Consider the following 10019-nt stretch of genomic DNA (forward strand, 5'->3'; position numbering starts at 1 on the left):
AATTGGCTGGCAACCGGTTCAGGGTGTCCCCCGCCTACTGCCTGAAGACAGTTGGGAAAGGCTCCAGAACCCCCCGCCACCCTTGTGAGGACAAAGCGGATCGAAAAATGGATGGATGGATGTTTTGTGTACAGCATTCTCCAATTTAAGTTTGGACTGAATAAAAAAATGATTACCGTCATTACATGATGTATCTCTCTGTTCAGCAAGGGTTCCACTGGTCCGAACCATTTGAAAATAGCCTCAAGTTTGAGAAAGCTCTGAATGTTTTGGGACCAGCGTCAGGTATGCCTGCACGTGTATTAGAATTGACTTACAGTATCAGGCCTTCAATTTAACTGTAATCAAACGCTACAAGTGTGAACATATTTCAGCCAATATATTATCACATGCATGTATTCAAAGACACAGCGGGTACTGCGATCGCTGTTCCTATAGCTTGCCTGAAGTGCACATGTAAACATACCGACTATTTCCAAACTATTCTGGTTCTGTGTGGTCTCGCGTTAAAGATGTCCCTGATTGATACTTCGCCCTCTCCCGGCACTGATCTCACCACGCTGGGATGCGTGAGGAGAGAGTTATGGTTGGCAGCTGTCCACTCAACTACGGAGTGCCATCCAAGCTACAAACTTGACCTCCCCGGCGCTGACGCACTTAAACACACACAAATAAACACACAAACCCTGAAATATTATCCGCCGAGGCTCAAAATTAGCTGCCAAGTCATTTTAACTCCTCCCATGTAAGGAAGTCGTCGGCATGTGTGAAAGTTTGCATGCGTGTGTCGCGGGGGAGCGCATGAGGTAAGGGGTTGGGAGGGTGGGCTATTTTTAGAGGTGTCATAAAGGAAAAAGGAATAGCTGTGCGGTGGGTAACCTCCGGTGTGGCCTGACCTCTCCTCAGGTACCCCCCCCCCCCCCACTCCTGATCCCGAGGAATCTTGACGAGCGAGGCCATGGGAAAAGTGCTTTAGTGAACATCAAAGTGTGGCCTTTGTGGCTAAGCATTCATTGAATGGCCTGTTTAGGACCCCCAGGGGTCACCCGGGGTCAACTTTCATGTCAGCACAGGCCTGCTTTGGGGTCAAAGGTGATCAACATACCTGTCCAGCACCACTCATACTGCTCTTCCAGGAAATTATCCCCACTTGTCTCAATTAGGGGTTATGGCTTCCGAAAGGCTGGCAAACAGTTTGTTTATGATTATTGTGGTATCTTTTAAGGGGTGGTTGTAATCTGTGTGGAAAAAGGGAATGACGCATTGAGGCTTCCAGTGTTTACAATGCCGTGACCGCTGTCAGATGCAGACCTCTCGCTTGTGGGACTTGAGATCACAGGAAATAAGACCTCTGGGTTTATTCCCCCCCCCCGGATTCCTGCTGGTAATGACACTGTTGACAGAGGGGATTTTGTGGTGTCCTATGAATAGGCGAGGCTGTAATTTGTCATGATCAATTCCACAAAGAGTTAACTTTTATCCGGGTGTAAAGGTGCATTGTTTCAGAATAACCCCCTCTTGACGACTTTGCCGCTCGCAGACAAACATTTTCGGTTGGCTTCAGATTATTGGGGGAAATGTGCACTTGGTAAAATGGGGTCGGATTTTGCCCATAAATTAATAAAAGCGACGGCGATTGGCGTTGAAAAGCAAGTATGCATTTTTTGGGGGTTTGTTTTGAAGTGTTGATTAAGTATTATGTACAGTATGTAGCAATTTAAGAGGTGATATGCCAATATGTCCTTGAAATTAAATTTAAATGAAATAAATTGAGACAGGATTCGGAAGTGTGATCATTTCCGCCAACAACTTCTTGCATTTCAACGGGCAAATTCCCGTCAACTCACGCGACCTGTTTGTCCATCATAACAAACAGAATGTTTTTACAACAATAATCGGGTAAAAGTGACATTGCATTGTAGAAGGTTTGGCAAGATGACAACTTTGCCCGACCAGTAGCCGGTAATTGCACTTTTCAAGAAACACTATCAAGACAAAACTACCTTTGGACAACCCTGGTTTACCGTATTATGTGAATTAAGGCGTAAATGCTGAACATATTTGCAATATATAGTCAATGTGTACATTTTACAGATGAAAGGTTTGGAAGGATAAAATGCGGCTTCATGCCACCGTTGATTGTTTCTGGCTTCCTCTTTCATTTTCTTTGAGCCCAACCGATCGCGTTTCTGTCACCGGTCTTGGCTAAAGCGGCTCCCATGCCCATGCATGTGTGGCATGCAAACGTGTTATTTCAAGTCGCTTCCAGCTCTACGCTGCGCCATCGGATTGTTGTGAAGATGTTTGCTTTTGAACCAAAGTGAAAGTGTCTGAAAGTGAAGCCCCCTGAAAATGGGGAGACACGTGTCTTTCAGAAAGTCTGGCACAAGGACAAGGAATGTGCTGAACCAGAAAGAAGCCTTCATGTGTCACCTTCCCACGGAGGTTAAAGGGGGGAGGGGGAGGAATTGTCCAGTGAGGTCTGTACACATTTATCCTCGTGGGAATTTGAGGGTGGTGACATATTAAATGTCGTCACTGCTGCCGTTCGTTGTTGTGAAAGCATGTTGGCAATAGACTCATGTTAAATTCCCAACCGGGAACACACAAAAGGGTTTTGCTTTTTCCATTTCCCTGTTTGGTAATGGAACGTTTAATCACATACATAGAAGCCACATTTAGAAATGAATGAGAATCCTCTTAAGGTGTTCATTCATGGAACCATTAAAAAAAAAATCCCCATGACTGTACTTCTGCATTTTAGTTCTGCATATGTTTATATTTAAAAGATGGTAGCTCTTCTATTTTGTATTCGGTCAATACAACATCCCCCCCCCCCCCAAACCCCTGACACTGTTTACAGCTGATTTGCATTGGCACCCAGGATAGGGAGTTATTGTTGTTGCCGTGACAGCGGTGTTTTTTTTTTTTTTCCCACCGGCTTCCTCTTCTCCTCCCCTTGAATCAAAACACTTCTGTGTTGCTTCCACTGATGTCATGACCCAGAAATGACTGAATGCGGCTTCCCTGGGAAACCCCATATCAGGAAGTCCAGATTATTTTCCCTTCTACTTGATTGTTATAACAGTGTATCTTTTTAAAAAAAAAAAATGGCTGAGGATTCAGATTAGATTCCCATACGTTGCCAGCTGGGATGGTTGTGAACTTGCTGAACCCCAAAACAAAAGAATCTTGAGTGCATAGCTAATATTTGCAGATTTCTTTGTCCGGAAAGATGCTGCATATGTACTTGCTGAGTCTTACCAACATAATATATATATAGGGGTGGCATGGTGGTCGACTGGTGAGCACCTTCTGCCTCACAATACAGAGTCATAGGTTTGATTCCGGGTCGTGTCCTTCCTGTGTGAAGTTGGCATATCCTCCCCGTGCCTGTCAGGGTTTTCTTAAACTCACTCCAATATTACACCGCGAATGCAACGAACCCAGGGCATGAAGTCCTGTTGGTAAGTTACTCGAAGAGGTCACTTTTCTGGAATTGCAGTTTCAGTTTCCCGATGAGCACATTAACCTTTGAATGGTGAGGACACAATGCAGGATGTCGGCAGGCTCACCCCGCTCGCCCCAACCTCTCCACCCCCCTTGAGGAGAATGCGGAGGAGTCGTCTCGCCATATTGTCCCCTGGGCAGGAATGCTATGCAAAAAAAAAAAAAATCCTCTTCTTTCTGTTCTCATCCGGGTGACATACCGTCGCCGTGTCATCAAAGATGATTTTCCCTCTGTGATTAAAATGAGTAAAAAAATAACACCCACTCTCTGGTGGTATGGTTGTAAATAAACATGAGTGACAATTTAGACATCGTGACGTGGTGGAAGTAGATGGGCAGTTGTGTGGAATTCACAACATCCTGTATTCTTCAAACGTTCTTGGCAAGGGAGTATTTCGATATTCACAAAAGATCAAAATGCGTGTGTCTTTTCGCATAATAATTCAGAAATCGAATGTATTTAAATGACATTGTTTCTTATTCTAATAAATGATTCATTGTTGTATGGAGACCACACAAATGGTCAATATAGTATAATCTATGCCAGGGGTGTCAAACTCATTTCTGTCGCGGGCCAGATTTTAATGACAGTTTCCCTTGGAGGGCTGTTATGACTGAAACCATACAAAAAAGTCAAGAATAGCGTTTTTTTTCACCTATTGTTAAAGTTACTGTAATGAGGAGTTTGGTAACAAGTGCTTCCAGTATCACACTTATTTATTACAAATGAAAATTTTGGTAGAGATTTTAGCAAGCATCATGAAAGTTGATTTGGTTTGGCGGGTCACATAAAATGATATGGCGGACCAGATCTGGCCCCCGGCCCGTAGTTTGACACCAGTGATCTATGCTGTATGATGCGAGTTAGAATATAATACTCGATTCGGGAGGCTAAATAAGCAGCAACTCTGAGCCTGATACATCAAAACGATGCATTGTCACTTTTATACATTGTTTCACAGCTTTTACATTGTAGCTGATGAGATTTGTCGATCCGGATACTGTAATTTATAGCATGCGATAAGGTACTCCTTTCCTCCAGAGGGTACATTCAGACACAGACTACATCAGTTGTCACCTTTAAACTGAACTTGCTTGTTGGATGTGATGGGGAAACTTCCAAGGATCCGAATGGACTTCTGCAAATACGTCACACCCGCCATCATTGTGTCAACCATCCTTTATTTTACAAGGAGGACCGACTTAAAAGTTTTACGTCAAAGCCAGCTGTTTACTTTGCTTCTCTCCCACAGATAACTGCCTGGCAAGCCCTTCGCAGTGTTTCAGAAATGTGGACACTTCAAACAAAGCAGCACAAAAGCATGCCGGAGCAGCCCCCCTCTTGCCACAGAACGGAACAACACACACGGATGTGAAACTTTCCTTTCATGCTCCTCAGTCACTTGTACACAAGGAAGTCTATTATAAACAAGGGCCATTGATGTAAGCAGGGGAGGAGGAAAACGTGGGAGAGGTTCAGCCTGGAGTCCCGGCTTTGTTGACATTCTCCTGGTCTGATGTCATCGGCAGAGCGCGGCGCTTGATGGATCAACAGTGACTGTACATGAGTCTTGTTTACTTACACAAAAGAGCCATGGAAACGCTTCGATAATTCCAGATAGGATCCGGGTAGAAAGGAAATAGAAATTTGAAGGGTGAAAATGGCAACAAAAGGCCTCCGTTATGAATGAAATTTCACCAAGCTAACCACAGGACGAGATTGGGAAAAGTTTTGTGTAGACAGGAAGGGTGTGTCTGCCAGCTACTCGTGTGACATCAATGAATACAACAAGGTTACCAAACACAAAGGAGGACATCCTGCATGTGGGGTTTTGTGTTTTTTGCCATGTGGTTGTTCATTACGCTGTTTTGGTGAAGAAAATTCAAGTGACAGTTCTCTGTCTACCAATCAACAGACTATCGTCACTCTAGCACCACTACTTTTCATACCATACAAAAATGTTTCCTAAAAATGGTACAGTCGGAATAATCATAATCCGTTTGATACGATTAACTATTTTTAATCGGGGTTGAACAGCAGTTTTATCAAAAGCTTTACGTACTCTTCTGGGCTGCATGATGTTTTCATGAATTGAAAAAGGAAATACAATGTACTCTATCATGATGAGCCAAGCAGTGTATTGTTTGATTGAAATGGTGCCTAACGGGGCCATATCATGCTAAATTAACATTTTTGAGCTTTTAGTCGTGTTAAAATGCAAATTCCTCACTAAGAACACTCAAATTTGTATTTTCTTCCATTCACCCATCTCAGAGAATTCGTGCTCATTCCTCCACTCGAAGCAACAGCCCCTCCTAATCCAAGAAAACGACCAAGTCATCATTTTTCTACGTCACAAAGTGAGGAGTCACCCCCATATGGCCCCCCGTTGACGAAACACACGCCCATTTTCTCAGAAGCACCGGAGTTGGGGACAAGAGCACCTAGTCTGCCTCGTGACAGATTAATCTGTCGTTCTGTCTTAGACCAGGCAAGATGTCACACTACAAGCCCATCACCGACCAGACCCTGTCGCATCGTTGCGTGCTTCTGTCAAGATTCAATCCATCGGCACAGGTCTGGACAAGAAGCTGTCAAAGTTATGTCGACAGGTGCATGATGTTCATGTGTGTTGTTTATATGTCCATAAAAGGTACAAAAATTAAAATTAAATCAAATCGTATATGGACCCGTTCCATTTCTGGATGGTGGGGAGAGGTCGTATTGACCAGGGGTCGGCAACCTAAAATGCGAAAGAGCCATATTGGACCAAAAAAACAAAAAACAAATATGTCTGGAGCCGCAAAAAATTAAAAGCCTTATATTAGCCTTATAATGAAGGCAGCACACACCGTATGTATCGATGTTAGCTATACTAGCCGACTATCAAAATGACTGCATTGGCTACAAATACACAATGAGCCTTCATGATTGAATGTTTTGTTTTTTTCCCTGCAGTGCATCCTGCAGAGTAGGGGTGCCCAACCTTTTTTGACCGAAGATCAACTTTTTGATCAAACAACCTGCCGCGATCGACCAGTTACCGCACGTGTGTGCATATGCACGCGCTTGCACACGCATGCCATAGTGAGCAACAGCCACAACGGCCCTTAAGATGAACGAAACGGAAAAATAAAGTAGACACAAGAGTTTGTGAAAATCACTGCCTATCTTCGTCAAGAAAGGGGGAAAAAAGAGATTCCCTCAGTATAACACAGGTAGAGCAACTGAGATAAGACTTTGTGAGACATGCTCAACAAATAGAGGCTATGAGAGCAGAACAACCCTCTCAAAGAGTCACCAGGCCAAGCAAAGCTTGTAACCTGAAACTACAGCGGACGTCAATAACACATATGGTGTGATCTCTATTTTAAAACTCCGAGCGTGGCTTATCGGCCCTCACTGTTTTTGGTGCTGACTTGTATGATGACTGGTATGAATGCGTGCAGTGGACCCTTACAAATGCCTTCCGTGAATGTGCATTATTCCCAGCAGAATATGTGAAGTATCTTTGAATATACTTTTGAAGACGACGTTGGCTTTGCCAATTTGGCTGCATCCCAAAAAAAGACACCTGTGCCGCAGAAATCACACGACACAAAATCAGCTCTTTGCTTAAGGCTGAAGATCCATCAACATGACATTTTACTACATGAGTGATGTAAAAGATAGTACAACCACAACTGCGAGATTCTAGCCACTTTGTACCCCACTATGCTATTTGTCAAGAGGGAGAGACAGTGAGTCCAAGATGGCGCCCTAGCTGGCAGCAGTCGGAAAGTGCTCTTCAAGAGCTATGCTTTATTTATTTATTTTTTGTTTGTTGTTTTTTTTTGTTTTTTTTTTGGGGGGTTTTTTTTTGTTTTTGTTTTTGTCTTTAGCTCATATTTTTCACAGCCCTGTTTTGTTTGGCAGAGATGTCGGCGCTGTTGGACAATCTGCGCTGTAGCGGTTGGATGGACGTCTTTGTAGAGCCGAGGATGAGGAGAAAGGAGCGTCGGCGCAGAGTGCAGATGCATGTTTTGCTGCTTGGAATTGAAACCGATTTACATGGGACCGCAGAAGTGAAGCAATCTCTTTTTGCGTCAATGGACGCTGCCACTTCTTGTTTACTTCCCAATTTTGAGCATGTCATCTCTGATCCACTGGTGAAAGGACACTTTGATTATCTCCTCTTTCATCTAGAACTGCTTCAAATGACAAAGCGTATGCAGGAAAAGTGGTTACGATTGCATGACTGTCCGTGTTTTATGTCATATATTGTGTTCTATTATTTGGTTATTTTATGTTGGCTGTTTTGTAAAGCGCTTTGTTGCAGCTGCAGCTGTTGTGAAAGCGCGATATAAATAAAGATGCATTGTATTGTATGCACTGTCATGTCAGTTTTATAATCTAACCAACAATCCTGTGTTGGCAGGTGTGGATTGGTGTACTGACTTGACCTGGAAGTTCCCTTCTGGTTTTTCCTGCTTTTATTTGTACAATCAGACCCTGCAGCAAACTATGCAAAGTGGAAACCAAATGCACGCACATTTCTTCTGTTGGCACAAGTTTGTGTTGCAACATTACGTCCTTTTGGGGGATTTTTAAAATGAAAACAATAGAATAAAGTGTCACCGCCAATTAGCACCATCAAGATAAAAAAACAAACAAACAAACAGAACCAAAAAAAAAAAAATGAAGGTTTATATTGTTTGCAGCATCGGTTATCTTTTCATTTGTATGCTGATTCCAATTTGGAAGCAATTTTTTTATTTGGAAAATCTACTCACTGACTTCCAGTTATGTTGACATTTATACAGCATAACATATGCATTAGTCAGCCAACACAGGGGATAATAAAACCGAACCTAATCTGTAAAAGTATATCTGCATCCGGTACAGATTACGGCAGATAAAACCAGTCTGCCCTTTGTAACGCAACTCACAGTACGGGCTGATGAAATGATAGCGCCACTTTCGCTTTCCCCAAATGTGACATTTGGATAGCTCCAAGTGGGAGTCCCTCGGATTGCATAAGACACAGTGAAACTTTATATACACGCAGGCCACTGTGGATAAATTAATGCCACAAGGGGAAACTTTATCTACGGCGGCATAAATGAAGTCTGGGTGATTTATTGTTGCTGGATTAAAAGGGGTGAATTCCCAAACACATCATATTCACTGTATTTCATTTCTGTAATTTACTTCCTACTAGGCAATAAACTCATGACATGAAACACTTACAGATACATTCTGTTCTATTAAAAAAAAACAAAAAACAACCCTATGCACATTGTGCACTTCAGAAATGTGCCAGTCTGCTTGACCTCACAAAAGGTCATTGATTTTGCATATGTAGTTCGCTTTATTTGATAGATTTGTAAATAATGTCCCATCTCGTTTTGTTTGAATTCACAAAAAAAAAAAAAAAATCCCCTAGACACCAAAATACATAACAGCAAATAATGTGACGTGGCTTTTTTTCTATTCATCTCGAATGTGCACAGACACGAGGTTTGCCGTACAGACTAGTGAGTCATGAATGAATAAGGCAGTAAAAATAAACACCGCATGGAACAAAAATGATGTCTGTCGATAACTTTGATCATCACTGTATACGGACAGGCGGGCCGGTAGTCCAGTGGTTAGCACGTCGACTTCACAGTGCAGAGCTACCGGGTTCAATTCCAGCTCCCTGTGTGGAGTTTGCATGTTCTCCCCGGGCCTGCGTGGGTTTTCTCCGGGTGCTCCGGTTTCCTCCCACATTCCAAAAACATGCATGGCAAGCTGATTGAACACTCTAAAGTGTGAGTGTGGGTGTGGATGGTTGTTCGTCTCTGTGTGCCCTGCGATTGGCTGGCAACCGGTTCAGGGTGTCCCCTGCCTACTGCCCGAAGACAGCTGCGATAGGCTCCAGCACTCCTGTGACCCTTGTGAGTATAAAATGGAGAAAATGGCTCTTTGTTGTCACATTGATAATGTGTTGGGGTTTTTTTCCTCCCTCTCAGTCACCGTACTGAAGGAATTGGAGGCAAGTAATAGCTTCACATTTAGCACGCTGGAACTGCTCATGGCAATGGACCCGCCTCATTAAATGGATAAAATGGCATGCAATGCAACCTCGCCAAAATTAGCGCCAATGTAACACAGTAGCTTGAATAGTTAACCTTGTTGGAATCAAATCAGCAATGAAAGGTTACTCTTCTCATGCTTACGTACTTGCCAAAATAAAACTTTCAAGATGGAAATGACCAGTTCGCTTTGGGAACTCCATTGGAATTCTTGATAAGAATGATGCATGTCTCATGGCTCACTGACTCAGGTTGTGTGGCTTTCAGTGGACATAAGCTGCTGTTTGCGTGAGGTGACCGTCAGTGTCAGCAGGTTAAACAGATGATGTTTCATGAATGATTCATCGTGATCTCAAACATAATCTGCTCACACATGGCGATGGCTGTCACTGGCGGACCGTGGAAACAGCTCGATGTTAAAATATTGATTGTCACAGGTGGAGGGCAGAGGA

This window comes from Hippocampus comes, unplaced genomic scaffold, assembly GCF_001891065.2.
Source record: "Hippocampus comes isolate QL1 unplaced genomic scaffold, H_comes_QL1_v1.1 scaffold1, whole genome shotgun sequence".
Taxonomy (NCBI): domain Eukaryota; kingdom Metazoa; phylum Chordata; class Actinopteri; order Syngnathiformes; family Syngnathidae; genus Hippocampus; species Hippocampus comes.